Source organism: Epinephelus fuscoguttatus, linkage group LG5 (assembly GCF_011397635.1).
Source record: "Epinephelus fuscoguttatus linkage group LG5, E.fuscoguttatus.final_Chr_v1".
Classification (NCBI taxonomy): domain Eukaryota; kingdom Metazoa; phylum Chordata; class Actinopteri; order Perciformes; family Serranidae; genus Epinephelus; species Epinephelus fuscoguttatus.
This window is the reverse complement of record NC_064756.1, coordinates 5,636,507-5,645,330: the sequence shown is the minus strand read 5'-3', so window position 1 is coordinate 5,645,330 and position 8,824 is coordinate 5,636,507. Positions and strand designations below refer to the sequence as shown.

At 41.0% G+C, this 8,824-nt stretch overlaps 1 protein-coding gene across 4 annotated transcripts in view; it reads left to right on the top strand.

The window, feature by feature from the left end:
• The first annotated feature begins 1,540 nt into the window (after nt 1-1,540).
• Nucleotides 1,541-8,824, top strand: part of usp2a (ubiquitin specific peptidase 2a) — a 61,317-nt gene continuing 54,033 nt past the window's right edge. For 2 of the 4 annotated variants that reach the window (XM_049576917.1, XM_049576914.1), the window contains exons 1-2: nt 4,308-4,430; nt 5,248-5,367. The gene's annotated coding sequence lies outside the window, so the exon portion shown is untranslated. Of the gene's footprint in view, nt 1,742-4,307; nt 4,431-4,993; nt 5,115-5,247; nt 5,368-8,824 lie in introns of those variants that run through there. The other 2 variants (XM_049576915.1, XM_049576916.1) reach the window with 2 other exon arrangements.

The following is an 8,824-nucleotide window of genomic DNA, read 5'->3' as shown; positions in this document are numbered from 1 at the left end:
TACTCACTGATATGAGTTAACCTTTCATGAAAAATAACATGTTTTTAGTTTTAAAAAAGGCTGTTGAGACCATTTATTGTCATTTATACTATCAGGTGATTTCTGCGTTAAGATTCTTCATCCACTGGAATGGACAGAAAAAGAAAACCATGTAATAAAGTATCCTAATAAAACAACAAAAGAGGTAATAATTTATGAGTGCATTCAGAGTTGAAATCCTTGATTACAATATATTTTATTGTGTTTGGAACATAATTGGGTTCTGAGCAGATTAATAGTTTAATTGATTTATTTAACAGCATTTTACTTTTAAAGTTCTAGAGATATTGGCATTCAGAAAATCACAAAAATGGTAAGCTTTTGATAATGTCTTCTAAAAATGGGTTTGTGTTTAAGAATTTAGCAGCAAGATAGCCTATGTACAAAAAAATGGCAAGAAGGAATGGCAAGAAATATCAGCGATCTATTTGCTAGGAGCACAGGGGCGTAAATATAGACAGTGCAGGCAGTGCAATTGCACTGGGGCCCCTGAGGTGGAGGGGCCCGTAGAGAGAGCAGGCTCTTGAGAGTGATTCAGATTACCACCTTGTAAATATACCTGTGTTCAAAGATAATAAACGATAAAACAAGAATATTATTAATGTAGAAACGATGCCGTTTGCTATATATGTCCTCAAAAAGACAAACCAATGTGTCAGGGTTTTCCTTTCACTTTTTAAACAGTCAGTAGCTAGTTAAAACACACGTATATGCTTTTTATAAATATGTATAAAATCTATCAGTATACTTTAAAAACTATTCAATTAAATTATACATTTCTAACTTTCTTTAATATTTTTGTCAGACATACAGTGATGATTGTTGTAATATGTATGTTGATGTTGTTCAATGTCAAGTCTCTGTTTTTGTCAAGACAAGACATGCATGATAGCATGCACTTTCATGTTTACTATTTATTTGTATTTACTCACTTTACTTACTTAAATGAATTAGTATTACCTCCAATACTGGCAATACTTTCCCAGGGATCTTAAAAAACTTCAGCTTCCTCATATTATGTATAATAACAATAATGATAATACCAAAAAATGTAAATAAATAAATATAAATGTTAATGTAAATTATGCAACAACAAAAAAAAACAGATTAAATTGTGATTTCTCTTTCTGTGTAGCTGGCTTTGGTTTTACATTAAATGTATTATTAGGTGGAATTAACATTATTTGTTGGTAATATTTACCACTGGAGAGTTTACTGAACAGTAGCTCAGCAGGTACTTAAACACACCACAATCACAAACCTGAGATAAACATTAAACTCTAACAGAACCAAGTGTCCGTCTTTCCCATCACCCTGAAAGCAACATTTTTTCAATGAAACTGACCTCTGGTGTTTACGCTCGTCACCATGGTGATGGTGTAGGAGGCGGGTCACTGCTGTGGCTGGTGACGCTCACAGAGAGGTATCCACCAATCAGAGGCCAGCTCCGTTACCGGGCTGACGTCACCGTTAAAGTGAACAGGACCGTTACTTGATTGCAGAAAGTCTACAACTGCAAGGGGACAGAAGATATGGCTGAATACCAGCGCAGTCTTCATTTAAAGCCCGAGACGGTGTAGCCGTACCTCCATCATCATCGGGCAACTCCATCAGCGGTCCGAGAAGCGAAACAAAGCCGCCGTTAAGATACTTTAGGGGGCGTTTACTGCGCGTCTGGACCGGGATGATCTCCAACTGTGAGGTGAGTCAATAACTAGTTACCTCACAGCACCATCACCCTCTGAGGTGCACAAGCCAAACCCCCATATCTGACACTGTTACACTGCGTTTCTTACCGTCAGTGAATATTTAACTCACCTTATCAGATATATTTAACACATCTTAGAAGTCATACTGCGTCACTGAAATATTCGGCTTAAAATATGACCGCGAAACAACTCTGTATTTAAGCTAATATCAAGTTTTAACGCAGGCAGCTAACGTTACTTTCTAACTTAACTGTTACATAAACTGCCCAACGTTTGGTTGTGGTGGAAAAATAGCGGCTGAATCAGCCGTAAAAGTTCCGTTTCTACCGTTCAATCCGCCACATTCACCGTGAAATGTGTGCGGTTTGACCGTTAACGTCACACCGCTGCCTCACACATAAGCTACTGTTAAGTTAGCTAGCGACATGGCTACTTAACCAGCCGGTGTGGGACGTTAACCGAGGTTACACCGAGAAAATAACGACGCAGTTGAGTTAACGGAAGGTGTATTAACTTTGTACCTCCAGTCTTAAAGGACTTGAGGGACGGTGAGTTTTCACCGACACCATCTCCTCCCCGCCCCCTTCAGCACTCTGTCAAACCTGTCCCGCTTCCATTAACGTTACCGAGCCCCGGTTATCTAATCACATGTACAGTAACGTTATACACACACTTAATGCGGAATATTTTACATACATTGATTTTCCCCCTCATATCAGTGTGTTCAGAGCGACATACAGCCGGCCACACTGCAGTGCATCGACCATAGCTTGTGCTGTAGTGTCGTCCCATCTCCTCCTAGTGTCATGTAACGCTATACCCCTCACAGAGACCTGTCTTTTTCCATTGTCTGCACACATACGTCAACTGGTTTCTAGAAAATACTCGATTTTTGACTGAGTAATTTACTGCACATATAATTTTTTAAACAGTTTTGCAACTACATGATATACACATGTGGCCAGATTAAGGATGACATGGTAAAAAATGACTTTAAAGGGATACTTCATTTCTTTAAAAGCAGGGTTGTATGGGCTTCTTATCCTTAAACAGTGTATTACAAACAATAGATGTAAGTCAGCACACCCCCCATTTTGGAGCATAGGCTGTTCATAAAGATGGACGACACGTCTACGCTTGCCCCCACTGTACAGAAGTGAAGCTAACATATCCCAGACACTACTGAAAGCCAGGAGCATTTAGTTAAGACATCATATTTATACCTGTTAAGATAAACAAATTTAACTTATTAATACGAATGTCAAAATAAATGTATAGAGCCATATGGCTTTTGATAGAGTTTGGAGCATCCATTGTATATAGAGATGGATGGCACATCTCTGCTTGCCACCACTGTACAGAAGTGAAGCAGAAATATCCCGAATATGACTGCTGCCATCTTGCTTCCACCCCTACATACCCACCCCTTTTTGACCAATGTGCTCCTGTTAGTGGGTACGTTTTGGCTACACACCTGTTACCTGTCCATGTTTACTAGCTAATGCTCCACTCCACTGCTAACGTATTAAACTGGAGTTCTACCAAGAGAGATATGATGCGGAATTCAGCAGCAACCCTCAGTGACATAAGTAATATAAAGTTGTAAAACAAATAGTTTTAGCCATTCGTCTTGTATGATTTGAATGAATTAAGGCACATCATCAAGACACTCAGAATAGATGACTTAACATTATGCCCAATGTACTCCAGTGTCACTGCTTCACCTTAATGTCAGGCAGTGATTTCCAACAGAAAAATGAAGCCTTTCTATCGCTCTCTTCAAAGCCAGACTCCATTGACAAAAGCAGTGATTTAACACTACTTAACACAGGAGCTGCTGGTCTATTGCTGCTTTGATCAGTTAGTTAGTTTGTGTTATTGTGTGACTTTGACATTTAAAAGGGTTAGCTCGGATTCACCAAAGTCACATAATAACACAAATTAACTGACTGAACGAGGCAGAGGTAGACAAGTAGCTCCTGTGTTCAGGGAGCTAAAATTGCTGTTTTTCTCAATGGAGTCTGGTGGCCTTGACAAGAGCATAGATAAGGAACTGAAATTGTTAACGGCTTTCCCATCGGAATGGGCTGTCTGATGGAAAGATAAACAGTGAAAATACTGTCAATATAGCATACATTTAAACAGTTATTGATGTTTTTAGGTGGCTATTTTTTTGCTGAGCCCCATCTACAGCAGTACACTGCTGAGCTTCCATGGGCTCTTTAAATATTAGCAGCCAGTCACCGAACATGTTATGGCAATCTTAATACAAAACAATCATTTTTATTGGTCTGAGATAACTGTAACGTAAAAATGCTTTATTCAGTATTTTTACTGGTTTTAATTGCCTGGTCTGTTTGTCTTGGAGAGGAAGAGATAATTCAGCTCCTGGTAAAAACCTCCTGAACAATGAACACTCACCATTATATGCCACTAAATCCCCCTAAATCTTACACACTGCTCCTTTAATGCTAGTCCTTTAAGGGCAAATTGGAATGCCACAGAGTGTTGAGTGACCTGTAGAGGTCATAGGCGTCTGCTATATTTACCGGCTCTGTAACTTGATCTGTGGCATTCTGGATGGCTGTGCTCATACTATCCTCTCGCGCTCTGGGGCCACAGTCTCCCAAGTAGCACCCCATTGCTTTCTGTTTATTGGCCTGTCCGCTCAGAACAACAACGGTGAGCCTCTTACAAACCAACTTAACTGCTGCTCTTCCTCCCTTTTCTTCTTTTAGGTACCAGCTTGTCAGTTGAATGCATAGGCCTGCCGTTAACCCAGCTGTAGGGTACGTTGTCCTGAGGAGTCGGTGACAGAGGACAGGGATAATGTGTCAGAAAGTTCTGGATTTTGTTAGCATGAGCTGAAGCACTGGTGGCAGTGCATGTCACCAGATGATATGTGCATTGTACAAGGAAAATGTGTGTAGTAGCTGGTTGTGACAGCAAAATATGTGCTTTGAAACAAGTGTTGGAAGAGCCACATGATGAAGCTGCACAAGATGGAGCCAACCTATCAACTTTCTCTTTACCTGAGCGTTATAATTGAGCAACTTCTTCCAGATTTGATGCTACGAGCTGAAGGGCACGTCATCACTCTTTAACAGTTGGACATGAAATGCAGAGAGCGTGTTGACCAGCCTGTACGGTCACTTCATGCTGAACGTGTTTGGCACAAAGTCAAAATATTTCCTTAAAGACACATCCCAAAACAGATCAAGATGTTGATTTCACTGTCTTTGTTGATGTATAGTCTTGAAGGTAATACATTTCTCACACGCAGCTCTCACTATCCTCAGGCAGTGGTTGTCTGCCCAGCTCGTTAGTCTGATAGCAGTGTTTGACAGCGTATGATCCAACGACTCTGTATGTATTTGCCTCTTTCAGATTACACTTACCTTAAACAAATTCCTCAGTCAACAGAAAAAGTGTAACTATAACTAGTTTTGTCCTGTGTGTCGACTGGTATGTCATGTAACATGTCTGTGTGTTTCCACAGGAGTGCTGGGTGTCATAAAGCCTGTGCGAGTGTTCACTGTGGGGTAGCAACAGTAGGATGAGCTGCCCCAGAGCCATCAAAGCCTGCGGGGACTGACACACACCGCTACAAATACAGCAGGTAACCACTTCACACAGGCATGCTTTCACACACACACACACACACACACACACACACACACACACACACACACACACAATCTGTCCATGTTTATAATGTGAAATATCCTAAGTACACATGGCTCTGGTTGCATGACTCTGATGTATCCCGGCAGAATTGACCGACCCTTTTATGAAAGAGAGTTAGGAAAAGTTAGAAAAATAAGTTGTGTTATGTTTTATCAGCTTACAGATGACTCACAGAAATGACTAAACTGGAAAGGTGATGCTGCACGTCAGTTCCTTCTCAGTTTACAGTATTACTGCCATGTAGACATTCAGACTATGACACTGATAGGGCCTCGAAATTGCAGCTTACACTGCTAAAAGGTTTTGATGATGCCAATATCACCTGGAGAACATTATCCAACAGTTTTGTTTGCACACATTTGTTATCAGCACTAATCCTACTACATGAGACCCCAATCACACAGAAAGCATTTAAGCTGGAGGCGACTTTTTGTTGTAATTGTTTACAATGAGAATTAGGGTTGAGCTCACTGTTTTTGCGTTGCTATGCACCTTGCGTTTCTGCACTCTAGGTGCCTGACGTTTTTGCCAAAGCACTCTGAACTCCTTGAGTTGAAAAAACTTCAATTCAGAGTGGAAAAGTGCCCACATTATCTCCGCTTTTCCCCCATTGCCCAATCAGATGACTTGAGAGGTGGGCCTTCTGTGGTGGTCATGACAACAAGTTTACAGCTGGTAAACGATGGAGGAGAAACTGGTGGTAGCTGTTGCTGGATCTTCAGAGCTATACGACTTTACAAGCTGCTGTTAGCACCATCTCAATAGAAAACAGCAGGCGTGGAAGCATATAAGTGCAGTACTTAAAACAGCCATTATCAGTAGGAAGCTCCTGGCCCAACTGGTGGTACTCCCCATGTTCCAGCCTCTTTTTCAGGGTCTCATGTACCCACACAGATCTCTGTTTATCTGCTGACAGCCTCTCACCCTCAACCAGAGCTACAGACAGTACCCTCTGCCTCAACATTTTAGTGAGTAGCTACTAATTACTGTGACATAAATAAAATAAAAAAATAAATAAAAGATTGATTACACAGGAAGCTTAGGGTAAGGAGTTGATGGGGTGGTTGCCTGGCAACAATAAAAAGGCGCAGCAAGCTCCTTTTATTTTTTTTTTACCAGTGGCATTCATTTTTTAAAAAAGGCAGTGCAGTGTGCCTTGTGTGTTGCAACCTGCAAAACGCTTTCTGTGTGATCAGGGCCTTAGACACTAAACCTGCCATGCAGTGCATCTGTTATGTAAGAGTAAGGGTTTAGTGTTCGGGGTTAGGGGGTCAGGGGTTATCTCTAATGGAGACCAGTTAATCTTGCGGTTTTAGAAACACAAATCAAGAGAAAGCCAAAGAAAACAAACAGGTTCGTGCTTCTTAAAGATGTGCACTGGTTTGACCACCTTAAAACTTCCCTGCTGTGGTGATCTGAAGCTCCTCACTGAGGTCAGGGGGGCACAACAGAATGCAGAGGTGCCTGTTTGTGTCAGAGGTAAAATTTTTAATATCAAGTGACAGAAAGCCAGTGGAGAAAAGCTTAAATTGGTGTAATATATTTGTGTGTTTAGTTTTTGTCCAAAACCTCAGTGCTGAGTTTTGAACCAGCTGGAGTTTTTACGTGTATATGTGTATATGTGTATATGTGACGTAGTGTGGTGGTGGTTATGGGAGGCAAGACTCTCTTGCATGTGTGTGTGTGTGTGTGTGTGTAGAAAAGTACCGTAACCAGGCCGGCGAGTGCAGCAGACACATCAAGTGTATACTTTTCTAAAGATATTTTTTTTTTGGACATTTTGCCTTTAATGGACAGGACAGGTAAGCGTGAAAGGGGGAGAGAGAGAAGGGGGGGATGACATGCAGCAAAGGGTCACAGGCTGGATTCGAACCCGGGCCGCTGCAGCAACAGCCTTATATATGGGGCGCCTGCTCTACCACTAAGCCACTGACGCCCCAAGTGTATACTTTTCTGAAATGAAAATTTTATTAGCGGTCCATGGAAAGTCATGGAAAAGTTTTGAAACTTCCTCGGGGAAATGTGCAGGAGCCCTGGGTAGAAACAGTGTCCAAAAACATAGTGTAGCAAGAATGATGAGCTCTGGATGACATAGAGCATAGGGCCGAGGGTTGGAATCAAACCAGGTCAAGGAATATTGTTTCACTTTATAGAGTTATTACGATAATGGAGAGATGATAAAAACAATGACAAGAGATTTTAGATACAGGTAATTTTGCAGCCTGAATGTACATAGAGAACACGTTTGGACTAAAAATCGATTGTTGTAGCACACAGCATATTAAAACGTGTTTTATTTATGAATACATGGAATGTTTGGTCTGACATATTAAATTCATACCATTCATAAATAGTTCCAGCTATGTGATCCCATCCTATGAGCCTAATAGGGCCAAACGCCGCACTTACTGCACCAGAGTACGCTAACATCTTAATGTTGTTTGTGACGCAAGGAAGGGCGGCCTCTGATGAGTCCTGTTGGTAGCAACCACATTGGAATTCATAAAATATACTAGTGTAATCCAGATTATCCACAATTTGTACAGGAGGAAGTGCTCACAAAGCATCCTTAATGGTAAATATATGTATATTCTAAATGAAATCTTTTAAATCAACAGTGATGGACGTTGTCAATGACGCCCAGCTGGTGATTGATGCTTTTTAAATAGATAGGAAGCAAGGATATTAAAAGGGAGACTCTTCCACAAGTGTGAATTAATGCTTTAACCACAAGTTGCTTTAAGCCACTTGTGTGTGTCTAATGCCTCTCTAAGCATCACTCAGTGGGATGGCAGAGATTGATAGGTGTTTCAAATAATAATGGTATCTAATTGACCAAATGATCAGCTCAATAAATAAAGAAAGATGCCCGTCATCTGCAGAGGCTGCGGCATCAATCACTGCAGCCTGCAGAGTCGATCCTCTCTGAGGTCACTGCTGCTTTTATGGCCTCTCATGTGAGTCACCAACAGATGGTGGTAATGATAGATGCTTATTCTCCCCGGGTTTTCATATTGTGGAAGTTGGTTGTGAAAAATAGTAATGAGTTAAGAAAGAGTTTAATAAAGCATGTTCAGGGGTATAAAATGAAAGGTATTTAATATCTTCTATCACAGATTTTTTTATGAACCAGATGTTTTTATCCCCACTTTAATCTTGTGGTGTTATTTTGTGGCATGGCGGCACTGTACATCCCTCCAGTCCATTTCCTTTTTCCTCGTATCTGGCTGTAAATGCTGCATCATATACATCACTGCACTGTCTGCCACACACTGAACTTGGCTGCAGTGGAATTAAAGTGTTGAATGGAGTCTGACCAGTAGCTAAGGAAGGCTGGAGAAGGTCCAACTATGGCTTGTTAGAATAGCCAAGTAGTCAAGCCTAGTTTT